We start from the raw sequence: 22537 nt of genomic DNA, 5'->3' as shown, positions 1-22537 counted from the left end.
CCAGCTAGAAGGGTTTCAGAATTGCAGGCCTTGTCCATCAAACTTCCGTATATGATTTTTCATAAAGACAGAGTTTCCCTTTGAATCAATCCATCCTTCCTTCCCAAGGTGGCATCACCAGTCAATATCAATCGGACTATTAATTTGCCTGTGTTCTTTCCCAACTTTACAAACAAAATGGAATACAAGCTCCACATATTGGATGTTCATAGTTATGATTCCGTTTGCACAGGACAAAAATATCCGTAAATCTGATCAGTTGTTAGGTTCCCCAAAATGGGTTTATAGAAGGAAACAGTCTGTCTAAGGTCACTATAGCTAGATGGATTTCTTCATGCATCCTGCAGGTCTATAAGGGCAGAGGCATTTCTCCTCCAGGTCAGGTAAAAGCTCATTCCACTAGGTCTTTGGCTACGTTTGTGGCTTTTTGGTCTAGTGTATCTTTGGATGACGTGTTCTGCAGCTACTTGGTCCTCATCTCTCACATTTATTTCTCATTACAAATTGGGTTTGACTTCCAGAAGGAGAGCATCCTTTGGTTCCGCGGTGCTCCGGAATATCCTTCCATGAGGGCCTCCCAGGAGTTTAGTAGTTGGGGACTCTGTCCCACAGGTTGAAGACCAAATGAAGTAAACTACTCGGATAAGTAGTTGTACTTCATTTGTCTTCAACCGTCCCTCCCTCCTTCCCCCTTGGTGACCTTGGTGCGTGATCAGCCTACGGACTGCAGTATAGGTCACAAGTATATTTATCAGGTCAGGTTCTTAGTATAAGTTCAGCAAACTCGGTTTGGGGATGGAAGGCAGTGGAGGTATATTATGGGTAAGGGGATGAGTCTGGAGCTCGGAGCTGATGCTAGCAATAGTTGCCAGCTTTGATCCGATACGGATCCGTATTCCACATGTTGAAGACAAATGAAGTACAACTACTCAAATGGAACGTTATGGTGAGTGCGTAACTTTTTTTTATTTAAGCCCCACGTTTGCACTTGTTTGTATGTAGCACATCATCGTGCACTGCTGTGTAGCGGTGGTTAGAGATGCAAACATTTTACTTGTTAAATTTTCCCTTAGCACTTTGCTTGTGGTCCTCCAGCGGTTTTTCACAACTCTGTTCTACTGTTAGGTAAAACACTAAGCCTAGCCTCAGAGGTACCAACACACCTCTCACCCACTAGCCATTCCTAAGTGTGACCTCTTTTCCTGACCATATAAATTTATCTAACACTATGGATGGACAATTTCCCACAGGTTCCCTAGCCAGCTTGGTCGTCATGGGCATCCTGAGGCAGTGTAGCAACTGGCTCATGTTCACGGACAACCCTCTACTCTTAGTCCACACAAACACAATATGTGAGAGATGCAGCTATATTAAGAACCTTGAAATCCATGCTCTCTCACACACCAGTCAGTACATATGACAATGAGTGGATTGTCAGCATGCACACCTCACCTCTTACTCCACCCATACCCACATCACACATACCTACATATGCGGAGGTCCTCACCAGAGACCTCCCAAACACAAGCATGCTACACACAATGCTTCCTCTGCAGGACACAGTGCACATAATAGCTCAAACACAAGTGTCTCACCTGTCAAGCCCTTAAGGCAAAATTCACAGGTGGAGTAAGGAGAAAGTCACGGTCAGTCGCTTATCGGGGCTAAGATCCGCCACATTATGCATGCACTCAGGTCATTGGACCACAGTTACCAGTATGACTCCATCATAGTCCATGTGGGAGTGAATGACCTGAGATGTACCTCCCTAGACTATATGAAGAGAAACATCGTGGAGCTCTCAGAATGTGCGTCTCAGGCTGGTATGAGCCTGGCATTGAGCAGCATTTTACCTTCTCCAAGGATGGTGCCACAATACGGACAAAAGATGATTAACTTTAATAATTGACTTAGTTTCTGGTGTCATTCTAAGGGGGTACAATATTTGTCAGCCTGGAATGAGATGGTCAACAGACCACGATGCTTTGCCAGGGATGGTCTGCACCTTTCCCATCTAGGCTTTTGAATATTAGCTAAAACATTGTCTTCCCCCATAGTGCCTTTTTTAGGCAATGCCAAACTAAAAGTACTTCTGACAAAGCAAATCAAAACCAAGAAAATCTAAAGGTATTACTGCTCAGTGCTAGGAGTCCAAACAAAAAACTCTACTCCCTAGAAGCTCTCTTTACCATAGAGGATGCTTATGTCTGTGTGGTCACTTTTTAAAAATCCTATTGCAGATCCAGAGACCTTTTCACAGGGGCCCAAGGGCATTAAGGTTTCTACTGCTAAAAATCCTCCCCTTTCTGATAGACTCCAGGGTGATGGATAGATGGGGTAAGAAGGTTTACACTTCTGCAACCTTGGCCATTAGGGCTTTAAACTGCCAGTTTCACACGTTAAAGTATCAGCAACATGTTATTGGACTGCTTAAACAGAAAATGTTTATTCCTGACTGTGTGGAAAATAAAGAATTACAGGATTTAATGCATTCTGCTGAACAAGTTGGAAAACATACTTTCCAATGTGGTTTTGATTCATTAGAGGCCTCTTGCAGGGCTGCTGTTACTGGGTCTGTGCTCAGAAGGCATGCTTGGCTTAAGGAGCATTCTTTGCCTGATCATGTTAAAGCTAAATTGTTGGATGCTCCCTTAAATCAGGACTGCCTGTTTGGCAACAAGGCTGAGGACATTCTTAAAAAGATGGAAGATAAAGCTAAATCTATGCAAACTGTTAAAGATTTTTTACAAGTTCAGCCTCCTAGATTTAGTAGGCACTGGCCCTCTAAGAATTGGTCCTTTCCAGATCTTCTCAAAACAAACCCAGACCCAGCAAAAACCCCAGGTTTCAGTCCCAGGGGAGACACAGAACTAAGCAGTGGGAGGCCTCCACTTCCAAGTCTGGGAATAAGACTTCCCCTTATGGTAAACTTTCTCAATGACTTCCTTTTAAAATTTCCAAGCACTTATCAACTGACTGCCCCTTTGGGGGAAAAAAATTGCTCTTCATGCAAAGAATTGGGAACTCATTACCCAGGACAAATGGGTTTTAATTAGTGTCCCAGGGATACAAGTTTCACTTTCACATGTTGCCAACACCAATCGGGTGGCCGGACCTACCCCCAAATCAGTGGGCAGAGCCACAAAAACAAGTACTTTCTATCTTAAGCATGGGGGCTATTCAACTGGTACCAGAAGAGGAAAAGGGACAAGGTTTCTACTCGAGACTTTTCCTGGTACCCAGAAAAGACCATTCATGGTGTCCTATCCCGGACCTGTCTACTCTAAACACCTTTTTGGAGATTCCAAAATTCAAGAAGCTGACTCTTTACCAATTACTTCCTATGCTAGGCAAAGACGCCTGGTTGGCAACATTAGATTTAAAAGAAGCATACCTGCACATCCTAATTGGGGAATCTTGCAGAAGATACCTATGCTTCAAAGCAGGCTACATGCACTATCAGTTCTCTGCACTGCCCTTTGGCTTTAACTGTGCCCAGGGGATTCACAAAGTGCCTAGCTCCAGTTATTGCATTTTGCAGGCAAAGAAATATTCAAATATACCCATACCTGGACGATTGTCTAATTCAGGCAGAAAGCTAGGACATACTTTTGAATCATCTGGCCTTTGTACGAAGGGTTCTCACTTGTCTGGGGTACACCATAAACGAAAAGAAATCACACCTGGTAACCTGTCAACAAATGATATTCCTGGGAGCAAGCTTGAATACAGCTTCCCAGATGGATTACTTCACGCCAGAGAAACAAATTCATTTGACTACCTGCTTCAAACAAGTGGCCACAAAAACCTTGTTATCTGCAAGACAAATACTGCAAGCCTTGGGGTTCATGGCCACCTGCATTCTTGTAATTCCATATGCAAGACTGCATATGAGAAAACTACAGTGGTATCTAAAAAGCCTTTGGTGTCAACATTCTCAAGACCTAGAAACAATGATTCCTATCATACCTTGCCTATGCCTAGAGTTCCTTTGGTGGACAAAGGCATACCACCAAAACAAGGGACTACCTTTCACTCCAGCCCCTGCTGCCCAAACCCTAACAACAGACGCATCAGACTATGCATGGGGGACTCACCTGGCAGGGAAGTGCATTCAGGGCAAATGGAACCCAAGTCAAATGCACCTGCATATCAATCAAAAAGAAATGTTAGCTGTACAGAATGCTCTGACAGTCTTCAAGGACCACATTCTTCCAGGACAACTAATGGTAAAGACGGACAACACCACTGTTATGTGGTACGTAAACAAGCAGGGTGGGTACACATTCTTACCCCATCTGCAGACTAGCCATGGCATTGTGGAACACAATCTTGAGCTACCAAGTGCACCTACAAGTTCAATTCCTGCCAGGAAAATGAAATACACTGGCAGATGGACTAAGCAGAAACCTCATGGACCCACACAAGTAGAAACTGGAACCAAGGATTTTCAACATGTTGACAAGCAAATGGGGGAGCCCAGATATAGACCTGTTTGCCTCTCCCCAGAACTACCAATTGAACAAGTTTTGCACAAGGACTCCCCACAAACAAGCCTGAAAAGTGGATGTTCTGTCCTTCAGTCTATGCCTTCCCCCCTCTGCCTTTGCTCTCCAAACTACTACTAAAAATCAAACAGGACAAACCAAGGATGATTTTGATTGCTCCAGACTGGCCACGCCAACACTGGTGTACCCCCTTCTGTGCAGTGTCACGGTCCTCTCCATGGCACCTGCCTCAGACTCCTTCCCTGCTGTCTCAGCAGGGAGAACCAGATTCTGCACCCTCAGCTTCTTAACACTGAACCTTGCAACTTAATACTGAACCTTGCAACCTGACTAATTACTTAATCTCTCCTTTACCACCCCTCAGCAAACCACAGGCCTAAAGCAGATGCCCTACGCTGACCGCCTTAAAAAACTCCGGCTATACTCTGTCGCATATCGTCTACTCCGAGGCGATCTCTGCTTAACATACAAGGCCATGTCAAACCCAGAGCTGTTGGACATGCTACACTTAAAGAAATCCCAATCCCTCAGAGCCACACGCTCCAGGGATCTAAACCTTGTCATCACAATAAACAAAACATGCTGGAGGGATAGGTTCCTAATGCAGAGACTCCCCAGACTCGAATAGATTGCCCATACATGTCAAGCAGAGTCCCTCTTTGGCCCTCTTCAAAAGGAACCTTGACGATTGGATGGGAGAGAGGAAATTCACCCCGGGGAATCATGTCAGTCGCCCTGCTAGACAGGGGTCCAGGGAAGTAAATAGTGTGGGAAGAAATAGCCAGGGAATTGCTATGGCTAGGCTTGTATAGGCCCTAGGGCTGATAGCCTAGTACCAACTTATGATGGATATCATTTTGGAGGCAAGGAGGCCTAGTACTAGAAAATCTTATGCTGAAAAATGGAAAAGATTCTGTGCCTGGAACCAATCTCAAGGGATGAGCACAGCAGCACCCAGTTTATCTCAGATTTTACAATACTTAACTGAGATGCTTCACAAGGCCCTGTCTTTTTCCTCAATTAAAATCCATGCCTCAGCCATTTCAGCTCATTATAACACAGACACAAAAGCCCTTATGGCAGTGGAGCCTTTCATCATCTTTCATGCGGACAGGGTGTCCCTCAGAACCAGTCCATCCTTCATGCCCAAGGTAGTATCCAGTGTGGCTCTTAATCAGTCCATTCATTGGCCAACCTTCTTTGCCAATCCACATAATAAAGGGGAACGGATTCTGCATTCCTTAGATGTGCACAGATAACTTAGATTCCACTTGGACAGGACTAAACCTCAAAGGAAATCTGAACAACTGCTGGTGGCATTTGCTGCAGGGGCAGAGGGGATGGCTATTTCAAAGCAAACCATTTCTAAATGGACAAGCCATTGCATTCATTTCTGCTATAAGCACCATGGAAAACCTATCCCCCAGGGGATCAGACCTCACTTCACCAGAGCTGCATATACCTCTACAGCCTTTCTCAGAGTCGTCCCTATCATGGACATCCTAGAAGCTGCTACCTGGAGTTCTGTACATACTTTCACCAAGCATTATCATTTGCCAATTCTCTCTAAATCCAGAGCTGGCTTTGCCACTGCAGTCTTGCAGGGCCTTGTAACTGGCCCTAATGCTATCTAAATTCCTCCTCCTAACCATAGCTTTGGGAATCTGCCCAAATGTAATGACTGCAACAGTGAAACATGAAGAACATAGTACAGTTGTGTACACTTACCATAAATGTAGATGTTCGAGTGTATTAACTGTTGCAGTCCTGGTTACCCTCCCTCCAGCCCCCTAACTTCTTTTGGCTATACCTCTACTTTCCTTTACTATGCTTAAAAGCCTTTTGGTGTATTTGCTTTTTTGTTGGAGGTATATCTTTGTACTTTTATATTTAATTGCTTCCCATTAGGGGGGGTACCTGACATCTGGGGCAAGAAAAACTGATGTAATGGCATCGGCTGCATGTTTTTATACTCCTGACAACCTGATGTCATGGAAGACGGGACAGCAACTGACGCAGGACCCAAGACTTTGTTAATCAGGCTGACTGAGGGCTACCTGCAAGCAGATAACCCAAATGTAATGACTGCAACAGTGAATACACACGAATATCTACATTTATGGTAAGTGTACACAATTGTACTGTATGTCCCTAGCCTTAAGCAGCATTTTACCTTCACCTAGGATGATGCCTCAATACAAGCAGAAAATGATTCACTTCAATAATCAACTTAGTTTCTGGTGTCATTCTAAGGGGATCCAGTATTTGTCAGCTGGGGATGACATGATCGACAGACCTCGATGCTTTGCTAGCGATGGTCTTAATCTGTCACCCCTGGGATTTCAGCTACTGGCTAAGGCTCTTGCCACCCTGTAGCGCCTTTTTTAGGCAGTCTCTCAAGGACAAAATTCCCGATGTAAAACCTCCATCTAAAAACAACCTCAAGGTTATGCTGCTAAAAGCTAGAAGTCTTAACATGAAACTGCACTCACTGGAAGCAGTCCTGACCTTGGAAGATGCAGACATTTGTGCAGTCATGGAGACTTGGTTCAAGGCTGTGGAGAGCACCCCAGCCATACCGGGGTACACCTCCTTCCACATGTTCAGACCACAAACTGAAGGTGTGAAAACTAAAGGAGGCAGTGTATCAATATTCATTAAAGATAGATACACCTCCGGATTGGTTAAATATGATTCCCTGAAGATACTTATGTGCGGTTAACTGTTGGTAGGATACCACCTCAAGTAGCTACAGGACTCCCTGCATGAATCAGAACAACCCACTCTGCCTATTCGGATCTGCTTGAGTCTTATCAAGATAGATCCGAACACCAAGACTTAACGACTCATTCATTGACTGGGTAAATTACTCTTGCTCAGACTCACTTGCCCAAAGGTTCCTAGACTTTAACTCCAGTGTCCCAGACCAGTGGTTGACGAACCCAGTAAAGGGTGCCAACATCCAGGATCTGGTGCTTACAGTATGGGGGCCACTGTAACACCTCCACTGTGACATCTTCCCTGGTGATATCTGACCACAAATCAGTCTCATTCAAAGTAACCATCACAAATGCCCCCCCAGCAGCAACTAAACTAAAAAAAAACTTCTCCAAAGAAGATTATAACCTCCTGCAAGATGGTATAAATAACTTCACTGCATCTCCCCCCTCAGATGGAACCAGCAACTATGCAGAGTTGTAAACCAGTGCTTTATGTAAACACCTGTATAACTGTATTGACTCTGCCATACCCGATAGGAACCAAACAAGCTGCTGAAGGAAGAGCAAACCTGCCTGGTGGACAACTGCCATTAACCGGCTTTATATTGAGGAAGAAATTGCTGTCGAAGAGTAAGAGGAAGTGACCCCTTAACTGGAAACACTACCTCCTCAGCTTAAACAAGCAAATAAGATTTCTTATGAAGGCCTCCAAAGCAAACTATGAGTCCAGCTTCCTCAACTAAGGACAACCATAAGGCATTCTTTAGTTACACCCATAACCTAAAAGGAAAGGCCCAGATTTGTGCTGAACTGGTAGTTAACGATGCCACATAGATACCACATGTACTGGACTTGTGGACATAGGTAACCTGTTGGCCAACAGGCTCTGTGAAAACTTCACTCCCCTGTTCCTGCCACATGTACCCCATGATGTTCCTACCATCTGTCTTCCTACCTTACATCTCTAAAGAGCAGGTCGTAAACCCTCTCTCTAAGGCCAAAAACACAGCATCTATGAGACCTGATAACATCCCAATTTGCATCATACATAGGCTCCAACAAGAATTAGCAACACCATTGAGTACTCTCTTCATTTATAATCTAAGCACTGGCTTCATCCCAGCTGAATGGAAAACTGCCACTGTTCTCTTACACAAAGGTGGTGCTTCTACTGACCTCGGGAACTATAGGCTTATTAGCCTGACTAGCCTTGTCTGCAAGGCCATGGAGCGAATCATCATGGACCTTATCAAAAACGATATAGGTAATTTCCAAACACTTGATCCTACTCTGTTTAGATTTGTCAAAGGGAGACAAGGTGTACAAGACAGTGGTGCGACCAGTACTTTATGGTACAGAAACCTGGGCAGTAAAGGCAGAATAGTTGAAGAAGCTAGAGGTGATGGAAATTAAGTGTCTGAGAAAGGTGGTAGGATGCACACTGTGGGACAGATGAAGAAATGAGGACATAAGAGGAAAAGCCAAAGTAGCTCAAATTGCAGAAAAGATCAAAGAGAACAGATTACGGTGGTTTGGGCATATGTCTAGAAAAGCAGAAGACGATCTGGTGAGGAAGATTTGGGACAGACAGGAAGAAGGTAAGAGGAAGCAAGGATGTCCAGCAAAGAGGTGGATGGATTGTGTGAAAGAAGATCTGCAACAATCAGACATGAGTGTGGCACTGAATCGAGAGAGTTGGCGACAGTTAACAGGATACCGTGACCCCATGTAGAGAAAATGGGAAAAAAGGGGGCTGCTGATGATGATGAGACCATGCCTGTTAAATGTGGTGGACTTCGAGACCATCACTAAAGCCCTGGACAAGGGGAAAATTTCTGTACACAGCCTACCTAGAGTTAGCCAAGGCTTTTGACACTATCCCCCACTCAGGCATCATTGACAAACTTGCCCAGCTAGGTATCAACCCTTATATTGTTAGATGGGTCATTAACTGGCTCACTGATGGAACACACAGTCAAAATAGGGGAATGCACCTCCAACAGCAAACCTGTAACCAGTGGTGTTCCACAGGGATCAGTCCTGGGACCTCCACTGTTTGGAATGTATTTCTCTGAAGTACATGCAAAAACTAAAGGGCCATGGCTGACCAAGTTTGCTGATGACTGCAAAACTGGCAGCAGTCATAGACTCTCCAAATGAGGTCAACATCCTACAAGAGGGTCTTACACAAACAAATGATTGTTGCCAAAGTCGTGGCCTTAAACTCGGTGCAAAAAAATGGATTATCATCCCTTTCAGTAAGAGCAATGTTCCTGCTAACTACCACATCAATAGTAACACCCTAAGTATGCACACAGGTTGACAGCAACCTTACCTTTGATCAGCATGTCTCCACAGTGGTAAGAAGTTCATTCTATCTTGCTCATCTCATACGTAAGGGCATTGCCTCAAGAAAAAAAGAAGTTATAACCTCCCTGTATTCTTCCCTCATCAGGCTCATAACTCAGTACAACATTCCTTTTGGTATGTACCTTTCCAAGCATCTGCAGCAATTGGAAAGACCACAAAGGTTCCTCACAAGGAAAATTCAAGGTAGTCAGCATCTGTCCCATGTGGATTATATGAAATCACTGTCACTTTATTCTGACTCATATAGACTACTCGGAAGCAGTGTCTGCCTTGCATAAAAGGCAATCTCTGACCCTGCTTTATTGGAAATGCTACATATCCGCAAGTCAAATGGTACACTGGTTACTTGCTCTAAAGACCTTATGTGACCATAGTAGAACGTGCTGGTGGGGCAGCTTTGTCTCCCAGATGTTGCCACACCTTTGGAACAGACTTCCACTTCATATCAAACAGAGCACCTCATTGGCCATCTTCAAATGCAGTCTGGATGGTTGGATGGGTAACTGTAAATTCACCCCAGTGTTTTACCTGTGTCCCTCTTGGACAGGGGCAATAGGTGCTCATCGTGAAAATAAGGGTAGAACTTGGCTAGGCTTATAAGGGCCATTAGCCTAGTTAAGTTCCTGTGATCCCATTTTTGTCCTGGATTACAGAAAGAAATCACACATCTGGTCATCTGATTTCTGGTCCCCATACTACCCCCATTACTAGAAACTGAACTAGAATTTCACATGTTACTGTACACACCGAGCTTTGCTAAGATGTGTTATAGCATCTGGAAGCCATAAAACCATTTCAGCACTTCCACCCTTCCAGGGTAGCAATTAGTTCACTGCTACAGACAATACAACAAGGATCCCTAGCTCTTGTTTTCACAGATATTTCATCTCTAGCTGCAGTCAGAACTGTAAGATTTAATCTTTATGGCCTACCAGGTAATTTAATTTCTAACTACTTTTCAAAGTTTAGCTGGACTGAGGTTAACCTCTTCTCTTCCAATATCCTCTGCTACTGTATATTAATTTCAGTAGTTGTAATACAATCTGACGTACAAGTGTATTTCTTTTTCTGCCCAGCAGGACACATTGTTTGGTACACTTTTAACACAAGGAGCTTTACAAATAAATGTTTCAACACAAACATCTGTACAAATCAGTTTGATATACAAACAACATAATTCTTTACAAAACTCCAGCTAGTTATGCTGGCATATGTTACACATCCACTGCCCTACTTCTCTTGGCATAGCTAGCAGTACCTCACATTGTTACACCATCAAGGAATCTACCTTAGGCACATCCTTAGAGGCAATGCAGATGTCCATATTGGATGGGGAGGGGAGAACCAAGGCGTGTTATTTCAGAAGGCCCTAGGGTATCCCTCAGATCCTAGTTAACGACAAAATTCCGACTTCTGTAATTGAGTGCAGGCCTATGTTGGGTCCCTCCACTTCTCATCAGGCAAATGTGCTGTTAAACAGAAAACTAAGCTCTTTTCTGCACCTAAGACGCCACAGTCCAATTTGGAAACCATTTCTCAAGGCTTAATTAATGCACTCATGGCTGTTAAGCTTCCTTTAGCTGTTCCTGTTTCTCTAATTTCTTCCCCACTCAAGAGTTGGGAAACTGGAATCATCTGAAGATGACAACTCTTTGGAGGATGAATCCTTGGCCTACTCCACTTAAATTCCATCCCCCTAAAATATGCTTCCCCCTGAGGAAGAGTCTAATAGCACAGATTCTCCAGTAGGAGATCACCTTTGGGGAAAGTATAGCTAAAAATGAGGGATTATTTTAAATGGGACTGCTCTCAGGTTTCTGGTGTGCAAAAAAGATATCCTGATCTTTTACAGATGGAGTCTCCTTCCCCTTCAGCTGTACCTCCGATCGTATCATTCTTTTTGGATGCATTTTCTTCTGTATCAAAGGCCCCAATCTCACAGGCCTCTGCTCCTAAAAGGCCCATTAGGTTTTATAAGGTACCAAAAAAACAACGACCCATGCAGGTAATGTCCATAGGAGGTATTTGGACAATTGCTGGTTGGTCTGGAGGTCTGATGTCACATACTTATTGGAATTTTCACAATGTTTGAATGACAGTAAGTGGGGTATACAGTTTACAGTGCATCATGACACCAGAAAAAATATCTTCCTGGATTTAACGGTACAGGTAGAGTCGGTTGGGACACTTAGTAGTCAAGTTTTTAGAAAGTTCCCCCAAGTAAATACTTTATTGCAGGCTAATAGTCGTCATCCTCCACATATTGTTAAGAATATAGTTAAAGCTCAGTTTCTTAGATTAAAAAAAAATTTGTTCATCTGAATTAGAATATGAGAAAGAAGCTGAAGACATGATTTGGAGATTTGGTGAGAGGGGATATAGATATCCTGATAAGAGAATGTTTAATTCCACACAGGAGATAGAGCACAATTGTTTAAGTACAAACCCAAGAAGAGATTAGGGGGGGTCCACCCAGATTCATTACAAGTTTTGGAAATAACACTAAATCTTTTATAGACCTTGTGCAAAAATACTGGCATACTTTACTTCTAGATTGAGTAATATTGTACATGCTAAATGTTTATTTACATTTAGATCTGGTAAAACACTAGAAGGCTAGTTTAACCGTTATAAAAAGAGTAATGAAGTTGGTTCCATTTGAAGGCAATTGTCCTTTGGGGGGACAATTGGTTAGGAGTTGCCAACTTTGTGGTGTGTAACAGTTGTAAGTATGTTTGTAAAACAGAACAGTTTACAACTTCTAATACCTCTCTGGTTTTTGAAGTTAAGGGGTTTGAAAATTGCAACAGGGACTGGGTGACATACTTAGCCACTTGTAGTTCAGCTTTCTACATTGGGCAAAATTCTTGTCCTTTGAAATTTAGGATTACTGAACATCTGAGTGATATCAGATGTAAAAAAAATGCTTTATACAAACACACTTTGATACATAAGGCAGCAACATTTTATTTCACCATTATTGATAAACTTGGTTTAAAGAGAAATAATAAAGGAGGGTGGCACAAATTGTTGGATCAAGAAGAAAAAAGTTAGCTTATTAAGTTAGGAGGGCTTTTTCCACCTGGTTTGAATGGCTATAGTTGATCAATTGAAAGAAAGTAGGAAGTATTTAAAAGGATGATGGTTATTTACACTGATGAAGGCTTACATAGCCGAAACCGGTATGTGATGTGAATAAAGTAATTTGGTTTAACCAAATTAGAGTGCTGGCTTGTTTGTTTTGTTGTTAGGTTTTATACGGTGCCAAATGAATGCAAATTTCTTTACACATGTCCTTCAGCAAATCCTACTGTGGTTTCTATTGCTTCTGACAAAACTTCTAGACTGTTGCCATCCACAAAGCTTCTCCCTTCTGATAAGGAGAGCTAGACCATTGAAAGAATAGGGAAAATGGTCTATACTTCTGCCACCTTAGCTTTCCATGCCAAACCAATATGAACAGATATGCTTTAACTGTTCTTTCTCAAGCACTTCCTGACCTTCCAGACTCTGATGTTAAAACTCAGGTGATGTTTCTCTTAGGTAGCACACTACTCCATTAAATGCATTCATGATGCAGCAGAATCATCTTCTAGGGCAGCTGGAGCTGGATCTGGATCTGTTCTTAGGGAGGTATTCACGGTTGAGACTTCAACCACTTCCAGATGACATCAAAGCAAAATGGATGCTCCTTTAGATAATAGTGCTTTGTTTGGGGCTGCAGCTGCACATTTCTTTCTTTGCAAGAGAAAGGTAAGGAGCTGCAGGACTTAAAACTTATCTTTGTTTTGCCTGTTCCTAAATTTCAGCGGAATTATCCCTCAAAGCCCTTTGTTAGGAAACAAGCTCACCTTTTGACTTCTAAAACCAAGCAGGGAGGTAACAGAGCTCCACAGTGTAAACCATCTCAGCCAGTTCCTGCCCAGAAGAAGCCCTTTCCAGACAAGCCAGGTCATCTGTGATTACCACACTCCTCTTTCTCCATCTTTCCCTGTCTCTTCCAGTTTTGGAAATTATTACTCAAGACTCGTGGGTTCTTTCCATTATCAAACAAGGGTACTTCATAGTCTGGAAGACTCATCCTCCATTCATGGGCATTCCATAACCAGCTCATGACCAACTGCATTTATTTCCAGATGTGCCTCAGGAGTTGCTACATCAGGGGACAATTCAAGCAGCCCCCCCCCCCCCCGAGGAAGGGTTTTACTCCAGAATGTTTCTTTTACCCAGGAAAGAAGGCCTTTGCAGACCCATTCTGAATCTTTCTCACCTAAACACTTTTCTGAAGGTTCCTACCTTCCACATGCTGTCTCTGCAAACCTTGTTTCTTATTCTTACTCAGGCTTACATGGCCTCTCTTGGACATCAAGGATGCTTATCGTTGCATTCCCATTCATCCCCTTTACAGGAAATGTTTGTTTCTCTGTTGCTTCCTTGAACTTTCAGTTCTCTGTTTTGCCCTTTTGTCTTTCCACTGCTCCAAGTGTGTCCACAAATTGCATGGCTCCTGTAATTGTTTACTGCAGACTGCAGGGCATCCAGGTTTACTCATACCTGAACAATCTTCTCTTTCTAGCTCCCTGTCCAGAGAACCTGCAACAAAATCTACAGTTCACTCTTTCTCTACTACAAATGTTGAGGTTCACAAAAAGTCCTTTTTTTATCTCCTCACAGGACCACATTGTCCTGGGGTGCAGGTTGCAGGCAAATCTCATGCTGGAATCTCTGCCTCCTCCAAAAGTTCAGTCTCTCATTTCCTTCTTCCAAAGTCTTCTCCCTCTTCATTCTCTTATAGTCAGGGAGTTTCTCAGGCTCCTGGGGTTCATGGCATCCACCATTCCCATGGTACCTGTGGCCAAACTTCATATGAGAAAGTTTCAGTGGTACCTGAAATCAGTTTGGATGCAGCATGCACATCTACTGGAGTTTGTGGTTCCTCTTCTCCCTTGTCTAAAAAAGGAACTCCTTTGGTGGATTCAGCAGAGTTCTCTGAACCCAGGCCTTCCTCTGCATCCTCCTCTTCCCATTCAAGAGTTGTTTACAGATGCCTTAGACCTAGGATGGGGGCAGCCTTTGCTTCCATGAAGGTACCAGGGCCTCTGGTCTCCTATTCAAAAGAAGTAGCGTATTGACATCAAAGAGATGAGAGTCTTCATATTAGCCCTTCATGCTTTCATCCTTTCTTCCATCCACGACCTCCAAAACTGTTTACAGACAACACCACAGCTCTCTCAAATGTAAACAAATGGAGAGAGAATGAAGTCATACCTTCTGTGTAAGCTAGCTCTCATGGCATGGGAACTGGCAATTCAGTACCGAGTTACTCGTTAGGCAATTTATATCTCTTCCAGTCAGAATTCTATGGCAGACACTCTCTCAGCAGGTCCATGACTCAATCCCATGAATGGACAATTCACAGGGATGTGTTTCAGGACATTGCCCACCGGTGGGGTACTCCAAGTAGATCTGTTTGCCTCCCCTCTGAACAGACAACATCCTCTCTTTTTGTGCCAGATTCCTATGTCCTCTGGTGTGGATGGTGGACACCCTCTCTCTTTCTTGGAAGGGAATGTTTCGTTATGCTTTCCCTCCCCTTCCCCTCATTTCCAAAAGTCCTGTTCATAATTAACAGGATGCTCAAAAAATTGAATTGGTGACTCCCTTTTCGCTGAGACAGCATTGGTTTCCTCCTCTTCTGCATTTTAGCCAAGGGCAGTCATCACATTTTACTTCACAGGGTGGACCTACTCGCACAACACAAGGGATCTATCATCCATCCCCACTTGTCCACTCTTCAGCTGACAGTGGGTGATGGGATTTTGATTCAGACATGCACCTTTTTTTCTGAGGACGTGCTTAGGGTCCTGCAGGATGACAGGAAACCCAATATTAGGAAGTTCTACTTATCCAAGTGGAAGAGGTTTTCTGTTTACTGTCTTTCTTGTAACCTGGATCCACTTACTGTGGATGTTCTTTTGGTTTTCTTATTTGTGTGAATTGCTCAATGCTGGGTTGGCTTAGTCTTCTGTTAAGGCCCACTTATCAGCTATCTCTGCTTGTCTGCCTTTATCTTCTTCTTTACCTTCTAAATTTGAAGCTAAACAATTTCTTAAAGGTTTCTTTCATATTAGGCATCCCAGGAGGCCTGTTTCTCCTGCCTGGGATCTTAATATTTTTGTTTAGAGAAATTGACTCAGGCTCCTTTTGAGCCTGTAGCTTCAGCTTCCTTGCAACATTCCTCTTGGAAGACTTCTTTTGTTAGCCATCACTTCTGCCAAATTGGTGTCTGAGCTTCAAGCCCTTATGGCTTGTCCTCCTTTTTTGGTGTTTCATAAAGACATGATATCCTTGCATACTAATCCTTTTGTGCCCAAAGTGATGAATGAGTTGTCCTTTAATCAGTCTATTCATTTGCCCACTTTTCCTTTTCTGCAGTCTGCCAGTGAGGTTTTGCACACATTGGATGTGCATAGACAACTCAGATGTTATTTGGATAAGACTATTCGGAGATCTGATCAGCTTTGTTTCATTTCATCCTAGGTCCATAGCATTAGCGGTATCCAAACAGACTGTTGTTTCTTGGATTTCAAAAGCGGTTTCTTTTTGTTCTTTTCATGGTAAGAGCCTTCCTTCTGTTAAGCCTCATCCTACTAGAGCTGCGGCTTCTGCTTTTTTTCAAGGGTTTGAATACTAGCTTTATTCTTGAGTCAGCTACGTGGACTTTGTGCATGCATTTACCAAGCACTGCAAGTTGGATGGAATCTCCAGAGCTAGAGCTGGTTTTGCTAAGGCTATCCTTCATAGCTTCCTAGAGAGCTCTGCTGGTTCTTCCTCATCCCAAGTTTCTTCCTGAGCTTTGGCACTCTTCCAAATGTAAATAATACCATAGGTTGGTACTAGGCTATCGGCCCTAAGGCCTATACAAGCCTAGCCATAACAATTCCCTGGCTATTTCTTCCTACACTATTTACTTTGTGGACCCCTGTCTAGCAAGGGCGACTGACATGATCCCTGGGGTGAATTTCTTTTCTCCCATCCAGTTGTCAAGGTTCCTTTTGAAGAGGGCCAAAGAGGTGCTCTGCTTGACATGTATGGGCAGTCTATTCCAGAGTCTGGAGAGTCTCTGAGTCAGGAACCTATCTCTCCAGCATGTTTTGTTTATTGTGATGACAAGGTTTAGATCCCTGGAGCGTGTGGCTCTGAGGGATTGAGATTTCTTTAAGTGTAGCATGTCCAACAGTTCTGGGTTTGACATGGCCTTGTATGTTAAGCAGAGATCGCCTCTGAGTAGACGATATGTGACAAAGTATAGCTGGAGTTTTTTAAGGCAGTCAGCATAGGGAATCTGCTTTAGGCCTGTGATTCTTTTAGTAAGGTATTTGTGGCCTTTCCAGTTGTTGCAGGTGTCTTTAGAGGTACATACCAAATGGGGTGTTGTATTCTATAATGGTCTAATGAGGGATGAGTACAGTGAGACAATGACCTCCTTTTTTTCTGGATGAAAAGCCCTTAGTGATTAGGTGTGCCACATAGAAGGATTTCTTGCTGTTGTGGCGATGTGGTTATCAAAGGTGAGACCACTTTCCACCTGTGTCCCTAAGTCTCTTATCACACTTCCGGTGTTTAGTGTACTGCCACCTATGTGGTAATTCACGGGTACATGTTTTTTCCCAAAGGGGATAACTATACATTTCTTGGCATTGAGCTTGAGCCCTTGGCTCTGGTACCAAGCATCTATTTCTGTAAGGCCTTTTTGTAGAGTATTCACATCATTTGGAGATTCAATAATGGCTCCCAGTTTGCAGTCATCTGCGAACTTTGTTTGCCAGAGTCCCTTAGTATTGGCCTGTACTTCAGAGAAGTAGATGCCAAACAAGAGTGGTCCCAGGACTGAACCCTGGGGTACTCCACTTGTCTGGAGCTGGATTTGGAGTCAGCTACTTTTACAATGTGGGTTCTGTTAGTAAGCCAGTTGGCAACCCATCGAGTGACGTAGGGATTAATGCCCAGCTTAGTAAGTTTATCTATGATTCCAGTGTGGGGGATGGTGTCAAAGGCCTTGGTGAGGTCCAGATAGGCTGTCTGGACTGCCTTACCCTTGTCCACGGCTCTGGAGACTGATTTGAAGTCAATCAGGTTCAGGAGTCAAGGTCGGCCCTTCACGAACCCAAACTGGGTGGGGTCCAATGTTTGAAGGTTGCCAATGTCTTTGTTTATAAGTTCCATGATAATACGTTCCATGGGCTTGCAGATCAGTCTCGTCAACAGTGAAGGGAAAGACATAGTACAGTTGTCTAAAATCTTACCATAACAGTAAATCTCCTTTCCTTTACTGTTGCAGTATTCACTTCCTCCCTTCTCCCCCTGGTACATTTGTCTTCTGGACGTACTGGTTACTACTTGGTTTTCCTTGGACTGGCGTTTCTACTGGGACTTTCATTTCTGAGGATGGTATGTCTAGACATCACCTTTATCCCCTATGCTATGTGAGGAGCACACATGGCATACCTTAAATCAGCATAAGGCTTTGGTACTCTGGCTGGACTTCAGGCTGCCCTATCCAGGAATCTGATATGTAAAGAATACTACAACAGTGAAGGAAAGGACATAGACTGTTATGGTAAGATTTTACACAACTGTACTCTTCCCAAATCTCACCAGCCTTAATTACGGTCAAAAATGGGTACATGAGTGATAGAGATTCTTGTGTAATTAAGTGAAATTTTATTGGACATCACATTCACTTTCATAGTAGGTCTCATGAAATTTAGCAGTGCCTATCGATTTCAACAAGTTTTGATTAGGAGATCATTTAGACTGCTGGACATGAAGCTTCCCATCAAGGCATTCTGAATTAAATGTGACCAGTACAGACAACTGAAACTGAGATCTCAAGACATGAGCTTCCATCTTAGGAGGCCTCAATTTTCCTCTGGACACCAGCCTCAGAAGGTGCTTCAAAACAAATCAAGGCTTCTGTAGTCACCATGTGAAGCAAATGTAATGAAAGGCTGAAATGCAGTTATGTAATTTTGGAAACATATTTTCATACCCAGTAGTCTTTCAAAGGGCAGAGTTAACATTACATACATCAGTATCGACTGCCATAGTTCTCCCGATTTGACTGCAGTACAGGCCTGCAGGAGATGGAAAAACTGCATGTCAGAATAGTTGTTAACACTCTTACCCTACGTAAAACCATATCTTAACTGTATCTTCCCAAAAGGTTTGTATGTGATAGCCAAGACGTCTGTTTTGTTTTATGATGTAACCATAAAAATAGTGAGAGGTGTCCACAAAGCATCTAAGGGGCATCTTTGGTTTTGGGAAAGGACCATTAAATCATTGTCATCCAAGCTAACTCTATGGTCACCACCTCCCAGATTTGCTCACTGTATTTTTGTCTTGCCTTAGTGCCTGTACAAAGTCCCAGTATCTGAGACAAATTGCAAAGGGGGGTGATGGTCGCTCTTTTCTGGTACCCTATCCAGTCAGAATCTCTCTACTTCACTGTTGTGGTAAACACTGATGAATAACTCATGAAAAAAGCCAGTGAGTGGAGTTGGTAGCCCAGAATTCTAGAAAACAAAAATAAATATTCTAATATCAGTTTGTTGCAGACTTCATTATCCAAACTATGACTCAAGTAAGCCAGATCTGTTGGCAAAAATGGATAAAGCCCTGACCCCTGTTCAGTTTAGTGGCATGAGCACATGACAACAGTGGACTAGTATGACTGATTTGCTTTTTCCTCCCTTTGCCAGTTTTCAAATTTAAAATGTAGATGTTTGCCCTTGAAAGTCTCTTGAAGCATCTGTTATTGCTGTTTCATCAGTGATGATGCAAATGTTTGACTAGTAATGTCAGACCTATAAAGACGTCTTATGTTTGTGTCTCACTGGTCTGAAAAACATTTGCTGTCCCTATTATATCTCTCTCTGCTCAGTCAGAGAAGGGTGTTACAGTCTAATTTAGTGGAGGAGTTTGGTTGGGTACAATAGAGTCCACTTTGATTAAGGATCTTTCCAAACATCCCATAAATTCAGCCAGCCACCCTTCCATATCCAGCCAAACATGCAGTATTGAAAAATCAACAATCCTAGCAATCTCATCTTATTTCTGATGTATGGGAAGTGTAGATCACCATGTCACAGTTAAAACGATCAAATTTATTTTGTTCTACTTATGAAAGGTGGGGTCTGTATTAGATGAACGAAAGTTCATCTTAACGAACGCTCACATGAGCGAATATCCAGGTACTTGAAACTGCAGTTGTGGGGGGCTGCACCCCCCACAACCCCCCCTAAATATATATTCCAACTCCGAGATCGCACTACAGTGAGGAAAGGGCAAATATTCCCATCTTCACTGTACCACGATCTCGCAATTGCGGTTTCGAGTTCCGCAATATTCGCTCATGTGCGTATTTGCTAAGATGAACTTTCGTTCATCTAATATAGACCCGAAAGGTGTTATCTTTTTTCTGTTATATGAAGTGGCTAAATATGTTGCTTCTCTTAAATGGTTTTGAAACTATTAACATTAGGGTGAGTATCTGCTCAGTTATCATTATGGAAGGAAATAGAGGCTTTTTGACAGAGAAGCAAGGGATAAATATATAAACTTTCTCTATATGCATTATCTATGTTGGATATCAACCTAGTGAAGTTGGAAGCCAGCTCCATACTCCCAACTTGCAAACAGATCTAGGAAATGTTACTGCTGTTCAGATTAATACAGGTGGCATATAAAAAGAATTAATAGAACAGAACACCCTAAGGTTGACTGTTCTCATAACTTTAAAGTACAATATTTGGAGGGAGATGGCCACACATCAGTAAGCATCTGCTTTTCATCCTTCTCCTGGTCTAACTTTGGTCTTTATTTAGTACTTTAAAGTGCTGTACTTCTAAAACACAGCACTGTCTTTGCTGCAATTTGTAGTGTTTTAGCACCATTTAGCCTTTATATCTAGACATGGATAATCCATTTCTATCCTGCATTAGGATTCCTTCTGTACCACTAGACAAGAATGAAATGGAATCACAAGCCTCTAAAACAAAATTTTCAGCCATAACCTCTTTAGAAAAAATAAGAAGTCAAAGAAGCTGACTCCAACCAAAATAGTAAAATTTCCATCTCTGTCTAAATCAGGCCAATGATCTAGCTGCAGAGTTAAAGGAAGCAGTAATGCTGTATATCTTTCCACTGGAAAAGACTTTGCAGGTTGAGGCACTTACTACTACAGTCTAGACTTTGATAAAAGACTGGATGATTTAGTGCACAAGTTTTCTGAAACTGAAGTCTCCCTGGTAGTTAAAAATAAAACTGAGTAGTATCAGAAAGAAATTCAACAAGTAAAGGATAAACTGGTGGAGTTAGAGGTTAGATTTCAGAAGCATTTTGCACTGACTGAAAGTTTTATCAAACATCATGCAAGTGTTATGTTGCATTCTTTTTGCTATACAAAAGACACCCCAGAACTAAAGATATCTTCATAACTGACCCTGTAGCAGATCTCTCTCTCTCCAAACTGTGCCATGACTAATTTGCATAAAAATGTTCAACTTTTAGGATTCTGCCTATATTTTAAGGACTGACAAGCAAAAAAAGAACACCTTGGAGTGGCCACAAATCAAACTTTATGCCAGACATATGTGGAGTGCAAGAACTATAGTCAAACTGTCTCAATGTACCAGTTTATAATCCTGAAAGGAATCTTGTTCCAGGGGGTATTGTGCTTGTCTTACTTTTACATAACCATAAATATGCATTGGCTGTATAGATGATGCATTAAGTGCTTGATTTCAACCTGCGCTGCTTTTTTTCTCCTTAGTTTGGTGTTGACTCCTTTTCTTTCTCACTCGCCCAGATGTAACCTTTAACTACACTTATTCTATAACCTCCTTCTTCCTTACCTATATCCCCTTGTCTTCCTCGCAGTTGTAAACTTCATTCTGTCAGATGGCATACTAAATGTACTGTAGAGGCTTAAGAAAAATCTAAGCCATGACATGCTGTATTTGTACTTTGTGTTAATCTCATCTCTCATGTATATATTTTTGTTGATTAATCTCCTATATATATATAAATTGCTTTACCAAACTCTGCTAGACTGTAAGTGGATACATATAAGCTGTATAGTAAACTTATTCTTTGTTGTACTAGACATGTATTAGAAAAAATGTATTTTGCTGGAGCTTTTCTCCTGAGGCCTCTGCTGAAAATGGAAACTCTTGTCCAGCCAAACCATCTCTGTAAATAAATTGGGCTTTACTGTTCAAGGCATGTTTAAAAAGTTAGTTCTGTTCTGTATGTGGGCATTTTGCTAAACTATGTGATTTTATTGGGAAGCATAGTTTATTGGTTATTTATTTATTTTTTTTGGTTCGTGTTTTTATTATTTCTGCCTGTGACTGAGATCTGTGTTAGGGTTTGTGGTGAGGAGTTGTTTTGCTTGCTTTTTATTATTCTCTGTTTTCTGGATCCTTGACACCCATTGAACTTTTATTGCTTAGTGTTAGCTATTTTTGTAATGCTGTTCTGATCCTTCTTTCCCTATATTGTAGCCCATGAAAGGCTGTAATCTTGCATTGTTTTGTGGGGCTGTCTGTATGAACACAAGAGATAGCAGTGACAGATGTTACTGTCGTGTGCATTCATTTTTTATTTGCTTAACATCTGCTACTGTTTCAATTTGTTGTAACATTTTCCCTCTACTAAGCCTTTAAAAATTTTTTGGCACATGTACATCCTTATGGTGTGTACCCCCTTCCTGCTTATACTGTTCTTTAAAGAAACGCAATTTCAATCCTAACAAAAGATCGGTGTGCCATTTTTTTAATACATATTTGTCTTGTATCCCTGTCATAGTTTACACTCCGTATACATTTCATGGTTGTCCAGGCACTACATATTTTCCATTAACTTTATATTCAA

General features: G+C 42.3%; 1 protein-coding gene across 1 annotated transcript in view; it reads left to right on the top strand.

Moving 5' to 3' along the window:
- The window catches only part of STK40 (serine/threonine kinase 40), a 1174020-nt gene that overhangs the window by 219216 nt on the left and 932267 nt on the right, over nucleotides 1–22537 (top strand). The window lies entirely within an intron of this gene.

Source organism: Protopterus annectens, chromosome 1.part1 (assembly GCF_019279795.1).
Source record: "Protopterus annectens isolate FY-2018-M chromosome 1.part1, PAN1.0, whole genome shotgun sequence".
In the NCBI taxonomy this organism is placed as follows: Eukaryota; Metazoa; Chordata; order Ceratodontiformes; family Protopteridae; genus Protopterus; species Protopterus annectens.
This window is presented reverse-complemented; position numbering and strand designations above follow the sequence as displayed.